Source organism: Alnus glutinosa, chromosome 1, assembly GCF_958979055.1.
Source record: "Alnus glutinosa chromosome 1, dhAlnGlut1.1, whole genome shotgun sequence".
Taxonomy (NCBI): domain Eukaryota; kingdom Viridiplantae; phylum Streptophyta; class Magnoliopsida; order Fagales; family Betulaceae; genus Alnus; species Alnus glutinosa.
This window is the reverse complement of record NC_084886.1, coordinates 4352952-4362318: the sequence shown is the minus strand read 5'-3', so window position 1 is coordinate 4362318 and position 9367 is coordinate 4352952.

The following is a 9367-nucleotide window of genomic DNA, read 5'->3' as shown; positions in this document are numbered from 1 at the left end:
TATTGTCTGATTAAACGTATATTAGTTGGACTTTTAACGTAGAAAAGGAAAAGCCTTCCGCGGACTCGGTAAATGGAGGGAGAAAACAACTGAAAGAGTGATTGACAAGGGGGTATTTTTAGCATATACATATATTCCTTCATATCAAGTGCCGACCAACTCCTTTCTTTTTGCAGTGACTTAATTAGTCCGACAGATATTTATATAGTGGCATGCCTTGAAGATCTGTCTTTGCATCTGAACAGGATTTGTTCCAATTCGGTGCATGTATCTCTCACCATCCCTAGGGAGCCACATAACTGTTTGGTGCATGTATTTTAATGTTCGAGATAAGTTTGCGACAGATTGTTTAGAGCTAGTTTGGAATTGCATTAAGAAATGGATTAAGCTTATACTACAAAAATAAACATATTTCTGGATGGTTTTGAGCTGTCTAGAACTTCATGAAAAATCGTAAGGAATCAATTCTTAACAGTTTATTCTAGACGGTTTGAAACTCTCCGGAATCTAGTGTCAGGAAATTTAATTCCAGACGGTTTGGACAAAACCATCAGGAATTGATTCTAGACGATTTTGCCCAAACCGTCCAAAATTAATAATTACTTTTTTTATATATTTATATCATTAATAATATCATTACTATATATATATATATATATATATATATATATATATCATAGCTTCTACGTTCTTCTTTTCGTCCTTGTTCACGCCCAATCTTCTTCCTTGTATGCTCTAAATCACCCACCGGAAAACTTATCTAAATCACCCACCAGTTGCCGGAAACCAGGTCCCAACCGCCTAAGGTCGTGTCTCTACTTCACCAGCGTAAAAAACATACAAGTTTCTGGGTCTCTCTGGTTCACACAGGTTCTTCACTTCTTCATCGAGTTTGGTCCCCTCTTCTTGCAAAACCCAGATAAAAAATAATCAAATAAACTTGAAAATACATAATAATTTGAAAGATAAAAATAAGAGACATATCGGCGGTGACGAATCCGTGTACCTTACTTAGAAAGAAAATGCATAAATCACCAAAAAGAACAAAAATTGAATCAGATCGATATTGAAAAAACCCAAAAATAATAGAACCCCTAAGTGAGAGATCTGAGTGCATGGTGTATTTGATTAACAATCGCACCCAAAAATTACAAGAAAAGGCCAAATTTTTTTTTTTAAAAAAATAATAATAAAATACCTGTCTTTGTCTGAGAAAAAAATCGAAAAGAAAGAAGGAAGAATAAAAGGGGAGAAGAGAAACAAAAGGGAAGAAGAAAAAGAAAAGAAAAGATTTTTTTTAAGCAGCAATTCTGAGAAAAAGAAAAGAAAAAATAAACACTAAGACAAGAAAGAAGAAAGAAAAAGCAAGGGAGAAGAGAAAGAGAGAAACGGTTTTGGACCAAACTGTTTGGAAATTTACCTTTCCAGACGGTTTGTCTCAAACCTTCAACAAATTTCACGACCGTTTTAAAAGAAACTGTCGTGATTTCTTTTTTTTTACTGACAGTTTTCAAAAAACCGTTTGTAAATTTTTTAATTCCCGACGCTTTTCAAAGAAGTGTTATTAAAAATTTAATTCTAGACAGTTTTAAAAAACCATCTAGAAAAAAGCCAACAAGAATTAGTTTTTTTTTTTTTTTTTTGTAGTGTTAAGTGATGTATTCAACTGTCAATATCTAGTTTTAAGTATTTTATAAAAAAATAAAGAGAATATAAAATTATATGTTAACCATCGACACTTATTTCTATAGTTTTTTTACAACACCTAAACCTAATCCAAAATTTTAAGAAATAAAGTTTTTAAAATTAAAAAGTGTATTTTATAAAAAGTTTAATTTTTAAGTCTTTCTCAAAAGTGCATTTTGCCCCTTTTTTTTTTTTTTTTTTTTTTTAAAAAAAAAAAAAAAAAAAAAAAAAAAAAACTTTCATACTTTTTTACCTAGACTAACTTTTGTTTGACACAACTTTTTAGTAAAGTAAAGGTGATGGACTCTTTTTTTTTTTTTTTTTGTTTGTTTTTTGGCAACGATGCGAGGTGATGGACTTTTTTGATCGCATCATAGTTACACTGAGGCGTAAACTTCTGGCATTTCGCTTAGCCATTGAAGGAGGGGAGCCCATCATCTGCTTGGGCCATGCCCATCAATTAGGAGATGCAATTTCCAATTTTCCGGTGTCTCGCCTTCACGTATATTCCACTACTAGAGTCTGCTCAACTGGGATGGATCAGCCCAATGGGCCATACCATTTCCAATGTGTTGTATCCATTGGTTGGGCTTAAGACTTTTCTTTTTCCCCCTTTTTCTATTCAATAATCGGACAATTGTTACAAGGGAAAAAAACAAACGAAACAGTGAGGTCTGCCCAACAACAAAACTCAAACAGAAAAATGACTCAATTAAAAGCCCCAAGTGATAAAGGTAACAATCACCATTAAATGGTTGTTGCAAGAAAATTACTCTAGAGAACCTAACGGGATCTGTTAAAGAGAAACAAAAGCCGACTACAAAAGTCTCCACTAACAAACTAGCTCAAATTAGAGCTCGGAGAAGGTAACCCAAACAACACAAAATAAGCTGTAAAACACAACAAAATTTGAAAAAACAACAGAAATACAACAAAACACCAAAAAAAGCTGTAACGGCAGAGGAGGACGGTGAAGTGCAATTCAGAAAGGCCACATGCAGGTGAGGGGGAGGCCCAAGAACACAGTGGTGGGACGCATCTGAGGGTAGAGCTGATGGAGGTTTACAGATCTAACCTTGAAAAAACCGAATATGTGACCCTATGTAGATCCGAGAAACAGCCGACAATGGGAAGCGAGAATGGGGCAGAGAGCAGTTCGATGGTGGGGAACAACGGGCCAAGGGCGGATAGCAGCTGGTAATGATATTATTTGGAGGAACCAAAAAAGCAACTATGAAGAAGGAGAAAAATGACAAAAATAAGAGCAATAAGGAAAACAATGGGGAAATGGAGGAGGGAGGGAAAATGATCCATCCCTCCTTCCTTGAAAAACCACATGAGGTGGAGGAAAAACCTCACAAATGGAGGTGGCAAGGCCTTACTCTTTACGAGAGAAGGAGGAGAGTTTGGGCTTTAAGACTTAAAATGAATTAAAAGGTTATCACTCATTATTCTCATTGTGTCGCGTGTCGAGTTCGGATCGTACCGAAATATTGGAATAAGACTATATAAGTCAACTTAATTCGGCCTATTTAATTAAACGAGTTTAACTCCTCAATCCTAACTCATTAATTTTATATTAAAGTCGTTTATCGTGTAAAAAATTACTAGCATTTAACCCTCAATCTCCGTACATTTATGGTTGCTAGATCTCCAATCTTCCGATAGACAGCGCATTGCATGAACTCTATAGCAAAGAACGGAACTCTTCCAATGAAATGGGTTTGAATCCCATCTACGCAGCTAAAATCTCGTTTAGACAGACATCTGGTTAGAGATGGAGTAGGTTAGCTACCTCTTTTTCTGTTTCTTTTTGGAGTAGGTTAGACCTTTTTATTTGTTTTCTTCTCTACCCTTTTGGCCTTTTCTAATTTTTGACCATACATTAAAAAATTAAATAAATAAATTGCCTAGTATCAATACTAGCATGATAGAGTTTTTCTCTAAATTGAATTAGAAAATTTTATTTCAACTAAATATATAAAATTGTTATGTGCCCTCTGATTATGTGATAAGCATATAATATTTTAATAACATTAATATAGTTAAAAAAGAAAATATGTTTCTTTCATGTTATTAAAATTCGAAACTAATGAATACATTACATTTTTATAGACTATTTTAAAAAAAATAAAAAAATAAAAAAAATAAAAATCATTACCACTCAATTAGAAAGAAAACTCTCCTGCCTAGAATGATGTCTTCGTAAGAAAGAGAATGCGATACAGGATTCCTATATTTGTCTGTCTTAGTTGGGATCCTCTTTTTTCTTTTTTCTAATCAGTAATTAGTATTGGCATTCAGAAGCCATTGGTTTAATTTTGGTGTCTGTCAAGTCTCTGTCTTTTGTATGTTAACACGCAAAGTTGAGCATTTAGGATGCGTAGGAATAGATGAAGAATGGAATATCTATTAAGTTATTTGATTTCACCATTATTATTTGTAATATCAATTTCATAAGAATAGTTGTTCCCCTAAAATGAGGAATATGTATATTTTCGCTAATGGAATAGCTTTAAAAATAATCGTAGCCAAAAATCGATTTGTCATTTTCATTATAATCTCCACTATGGGGTGGTTATAGCCATCTCTAACGTGCCATCTAGTGGAAGCAACCACTAGATCAGTGCTCATCCCTAGCTAACGCCCAGCCTTGCCAAAAACCGTTTGACCCATTCTTCTGTTGGCTACTGTCCTACACAGCATATCGTTGACAACTATATCTGGTAGTCCTTGGTCGTCTCGGGCCACCATTTGTTGTTGTTGTCAGTGGCCCTCCACCGTTTGTCGCTATATCTGGACACTACTTGACCCAGCTCGCTTTTGGCCACACTGGTTGGGGTCGACAACGGCAGGAGATGGCAGAGGGCTATTGGGGACAACATCGTACGGTGGCCAAAGACTGCAAAGGTTTGTTGAGGATGATGGTGTATGGTGGTTGGAGACGGTAAAAGATCTCCAAATATGGTTGTCGGTGATAGGTCGAGCCCTACAATGACAGTCAGTGGGTTGGGTCAGGTGGTGGCTGGCATTTGGTGAGGCCAGTGGTGGGCTGGGCCGAGCCGTGAGTTTAGATCTAGTGACCACGCCCACCCCCGTAGTGGTTGGGATGGCGCAAGCTAGGAGAAAGTAAATGTTATTCTTGTATTATTTTTATAAGTAATTGTATTTTATAAATTTTTAAAATCTTATTATATTTTAATTATGAAATTTAGTCATTCATGTATTGTTACTAAACAAATAAATATGAATGGTTATTCAATCCAAGCTTTTTGTATTTCTAGTAATACGCATTCCTATTCTCAAGTAATCATTATTTTATTGTACTAAACGTAACCTTAATGCTAGAATATCAGATTAAGTGATTAAACTTATTCATTAATGCTACAAAATCAACTCCATACAATTGAGCTAATGTGGCAATGCTCATAAATTATTGGATCAACATCTATTTTAAAAAATAAAAAATAAAATTATAAGGGTTAATGGGCACTGCCACATCAACTCAATTACATAAAAGTGGAATGGAAGTTGAGTATTTAAAATTGCACTATTTTTATTAATTTATTTTGTAAGATAATTAATGATTTTTTGTAGTATTAGAACCATACACAACCCAATCTCAAACCAATTTTCCATTCTCTATTTGTTTAAACAAATTCTATTATCTTTCAAACCTCAATTATTTTAAAAACATTTTAAGTTCGTGTCGAAGCTTACATAAGAACAAAATTTGAAGTTAGTAATGTTAGACATCTATAGATTTTGTTTTTTTTTTAAAATAATAATAATAATAATTGGGAGGGGGAGGGGAGGGGAGGGAACTTAGCCGATCGAGGCCGCCAAGTCTTGTTCAAAACAAAGGCACTTTTCTTTTTTTAGTGTATTTGTTGACCGGATTGTGAGTATCTTTTCAATTTCTATCTTCTTGATAGAGACTTTAACTTGGTTTGAAAGGCAATCAAGTAGACGACAATTCTAAGGATCGTGCCGGAGAAGAGTATTGACAATGATTAAACTCTTACAGATTGATGGGGCAAATTATGTCTATACATTTTTTTTTTCTTTTTAATGAGAAATGTTAAAATTCATTATAGTGTCCTTTTTGAGGTTATCTATGTTGACATGACACCATGTTTTTAATAATAATAATAAAAAACTACAGTTTTGATTTATCTCTTCTTTTTTAATTAAAAAAAAAATCAAGGTGACATATCAGCATAGAAGGACTCCAAAAAGACAGTAGAAAGAGTTCTATAATTTCTTTTTTTTTTATACACACTCATATTTAGTGTGAGATCCATGCATGTGAAACCCATCTTATAATATGGGTCTCATACCAAATGTAAGTATGTGTATAAAAAAGTGTGTACAAATAACACATCTCGTTTGATAAATACATCTCCTTCACTTTATTTTTTTTTTTCACTTCTCAAAAAAAAAAAAAATATCAAAACATTTTATTTTATTTTTTCACTTTTTATATCACATTAATTATTTTTTATTATAATTCAAATAAAAAAACTCATTACAAAACAAAATTTTTTCATAAAAAAATTCAATATTTTTTTCACTTTATATCACATCAATCAAATTTTATCTCTATTAAAAAAAAATTATGACCACAAAGGTTACCAAACAAATGTATGATACGTTTACAATTTTTGTACGACTTTAACAACCTTTTAAATAAAAAAATCAATTATTGAATATATATGACTCACATATACAAAAACAAATCTAATAATTAAGTTGAAAAATACGTTGTTAGAGTTGTAATATAAACATATAATTAATTTTTCTACCAAAGAGGGCCAAAGATGTTTGCCACATATCTGAAGAGAAGATGTATCATGTATGTGAAAGATGAGCTGATCGATGACGTGTCTCAAATGGGAAGATAAGTATAGACTCCTACACAAAGACAGCTTGGTGCCCAATCACACATCATCAAGCTGGCTGTTTTTTGCTCCCCTGTTTCCCTCTCCCATATTGAATAATAATAAAAAGAAGCACAGTGAATTTAAACAGTACACTACCAAGCTGTCTTACTTGCACTGCGATCAAGTGTTGTTCGATGGGATTTTCTAGTGTCTTTTCTTCTTCTTTTTGGCGATGGAGTACACTACCAAAAATACTCACAAAATTCCACAATGTAAGGGCGCACCAAGAAAAACACACTAAAAGGTTTTCAAGTCTGACAGATGGCTCAACACTAAAAACTCTCAATGATTTTTGATGACTCAACCCATCCTATTAGAGAGGGATATAAAACTATATATAGCCTTCCTCCATTGATGGGGAGGAGGAGCAGCCGGAGTAACGTACCAAGCATTACTCCTCAGCCGGAGTAACGTATCATTTTATTAAAAACAAGCGGAAGGGCATACCGTCTTTGGGGCCCCGCATTTTTCTTGGTGCACACTGTAACCCAATTGTAATTCTCATTCTGAAGTAGTATTTTGGTAAACAGCTAAGTGGCAAGTTAGACGTGATTCAAGTATCAATTTCATGATCCTCATGCCTATGTCATTTCGGAAAAAAATAAACTATGGTGGAAGGTGGGTTAGGTAGCTAGGCATATGCATCCAATTCAATGACTGTAAAACACAAGGGAGGCAGGAGAGATCAAATAATTTCTTATGCCGGGTGGCTGAAGTTGTTTGAATATTCTATAAAAAAGCTACCAATTAAAAGATGCTGAACCTAAAACCTCGTTTTTGAAAGAAACCAATACCATTTGATTACGAAGGTTGATAATGATGATAAGAGAGATTGAGAGAATAATTTCAACTGCTTCTTTTGTATTATGTTCTACTTTTCTAAAGGGCATATTGAAATGAGTTAAAATTCTCAAGACAAGCGGCGTGCCAACTGCCAAGTGCCAACCATTAACCACCCATGCACGTTTATAACTACAACGTACCAATACTTTTTTCCAGGCTTTTTTATATATATTAAAAGAACAAACTATAAACAACAAACAAAAATCAGAAAAAATAATACACTACCAAATACAAGCAAATCAACATAAAAACCCAATCTACACAGAAGTCTAGTACCTCAATGCACCAAAGGGAAGGTTGAGCAGGAATATCGATAGCGAAGTTGATGGCAACCCTTGACCGGGAGCGCTAAAAAGAGAATTCCATAAAACTTAAGCTCTCGGCTAGCTTTCGACGAAACTAAAAAGGCTAAGTGGTATATATACAAAAGTACGTTAAGAAATCTCCTACCAAGATGGTGAGTCTGATGTCCAACTATATCGGAAGTTGTTCGAGCTAGCTCATATCCAGATTTGAAAGATCCTAATATAACCAAAAGAGCTCTTTATGAAAGAGCAATGGAGGAAGAGGGCAGACCAATTACTGTGGAGAGAGGAGGCATGTGGATGACTAAGGTGGATGGATGGAGGAGGCGTGTCTCTGCTAGTTAGCCACATGTCGGTGCAACTCTGGTGGCGGTTCTCTTATTGTTTTGCAAGTAACCTACAACTCAGTCCGGACGTGAGGAATTTAGTATGGTCAAAAACCAGTTTTTTTTTTTTTATAATATATTTATATATATATAGAAGTATTTTTGTATTTGATTTGTTTGTTAATATTTTTTAATAAGAGAACAAATGAAAAATATGTCTTTTAATAACAACATTACTGATTGACTGGTGCCCACTGCCGAGTCCTATGTCTTTTGGCACTGCATGTGTGAAGTTGGCCGGAAGCGGCTCCCACAGTTCAGAATTAAAACTTTCCATTAATTATACATTTATTTCATTCTTATGCTTGACAATAATATATTTCAGGATATTTTTTATTTTATTTTATTTTTAAACAGTGAAGCATGTCATATATATAAATCAATTAATTACAGTCCTCAAGATACACAAGTAGATTTTCTCCCGAATGACATGTTCCTCGTTAAGGAGTGCTTCTTTCGCAAGTCGGTGGACCGCTTCATTGTCATTGAGTTTTACATGATTAATCTTCCATTGTTGTAGATGACTCAATGCACCTCAAGTATCATGAATGAGGCCAAGGTACCATACATACTCAAATCCATATATACCATATATGCGCAACGCCTCAACTACCTGGAGAGCATCACATTCCAATTCTACTATTTGCAGCCCTAATTCCATACATAAAACAGCAGTTATAACATCCCAGTTCTATATTGAGAAAATGAGTTGCCCACATAGAGTGAGTAGTTTATAAAGATAGTCATGAGTGCTAAGTCCCACATTGCCTATTTATTAGGTGAAACTGATTTTTATAAAGAATTCTAGTGAAATTCCAAATTAACTAGTCTTTTTGGAGGTAATAGCGCAGATGTGGCTAGTACTTTTTCTTGAGTCATTATAGCAACCATCAGAGTTGCAGAGGCTTTAGCAACGACAAGGTCTATGATATACATTTTAGAGGCCGATAAGGTTGTCAATAACTCTCTATCGAACTATCTTTGACTATCAAACCGATACTCATTAGTCGTATTCCAGTTAACCTTTAAAAAAACCTGTAATGGAGGCTTTGCAACAACGAGGCCTTTAGATATCAGCTTCTTTCCCTGTACATAGACTTTCCTTGGCGCTAAATGAAATGAATAGAATTATTTTATGGACCACATTAAATTTTACAGACTTAGTAATGTGTATATAATATATATTGTTACATCCTTTAAAAAG